Source organism: Corvus brachyrhynchos, unplaced genomic scaffold, assembly GCF_000691975.1.
Source record: "Corvus brachyrhynchos isolate BGI_N302 unplaced genomic scaffold, ASM69197v1 scaffold3931, whole genome shotgun sequence".
NCBI classification, from domain to species: domain Eukaryota; kingdom Metazoa; phylum Chordata; class Aves; order Passeriformes; family Corvidae; genus Corvus; species Corvus brachyrhynchos.
Genome location: NW_008236112.1, coordinates 1 through 932, shown reverse-complemented (window position 1 = coordinate 932; position 932 = coordinate 1). Strand labels below are relative to the sequence as shown.

Below are 932 nucleotides of genomic sequence, written 5' to 3'. Positions count from 1 at the left end.
AGGTAAAAAATTCGTCAATTTTGAGGTAAAAAACAGCAAATTTTGAGGTAAAAAAATCGCCAATTCTGATATAAAAAATCATCAATTCTGAGGTAAAAACTCGCCAGTTCTGAGGTAAGAAAATCAAGAATTTTGAGGTAAAAAATCGCCAATTTTGAGACAAAAATTCACCAATTCTGATGTAAAAAATCGCGAATTCGGAGGTAAAAACCCAACAAATTCTGAGGTAAAAAATTCGTCAATTTTGAGGTAAAAAATAGCGAATTTTGAGGTAAAAAATAGCGAATTTTGAGGTAAAAAATAGCGAATTTTGAGGTAAAAAATAGCGAATTTTGAGGTAAAAAATAGCGAATTTTGAGGTAAAAAATAGCGAATTTTGAGGTAAAAAATAGCGAATTTTGAGGTAAAAAATAGCGAATTTTGAGGTAAAAAATAGCGAATTTTGAGGTAAAAAATAGCGAATTTTGAGGTAAAAAATAGCGAATTTTGAGGTAAAAAATCGCCAATTTTGAGGTAAAAAATTGCTAATTCTGATATAAAAAATCGCGAATTCGGTGGTTAAAAAACCACCAAATTCTGAGATGAGAAAATCGTCAGATTGAGGTAAAAAATTGCCAGTTCTGAGGTAAAAAATCGCCAATTTTGAGGTAAAAAATTGCCAATTTTGAGGTAAAAAATCGCCAATTTTGAGACAAAAATTCACCAATTCTGATGTAAAAAATCGCGAATTCGGAGGTAAAAACCCAACAAATTCTGAGGTAAAACCCAACAAATTCTGAGGTAAAACATCGCGAATTCGGTGGTAAAAAATCGCCAATTTTGAGGTAAAAACCCTGCGAGTTCTGAGGTAAAAAATCGCCAATTCTGAGGTAAAAAATCGCCAATTCTGAGGTAAGAAGATCAAGAATTTTGAGGTAAAAAATCGCCAGTTC

General features: G+C 31.8%; 1 long non-coding RNA gene across 2 annotated transcripts; it reads left to right on the top strand.

Annotated features, from left to right (window-relative positions):
• Positions 1–6: 6 nt before the first annotated feature.
• Positions 7–891, top strand: LOC108446033. Of its 2 annotated transcripts, none has more exons than XR_001861138.1 (2): positions 7–137; positions 604–891. It is a non-coding gene; the product is annotated as an uncharacterized LOC108446033 (long non-coding RNA). The 2 variants fall into 2 exon arrangements; XR_001861137.1 differs by having other exon boundaries at positions 7–226.
• Positions 892–932: the final 41 nt, after the last annotated feature.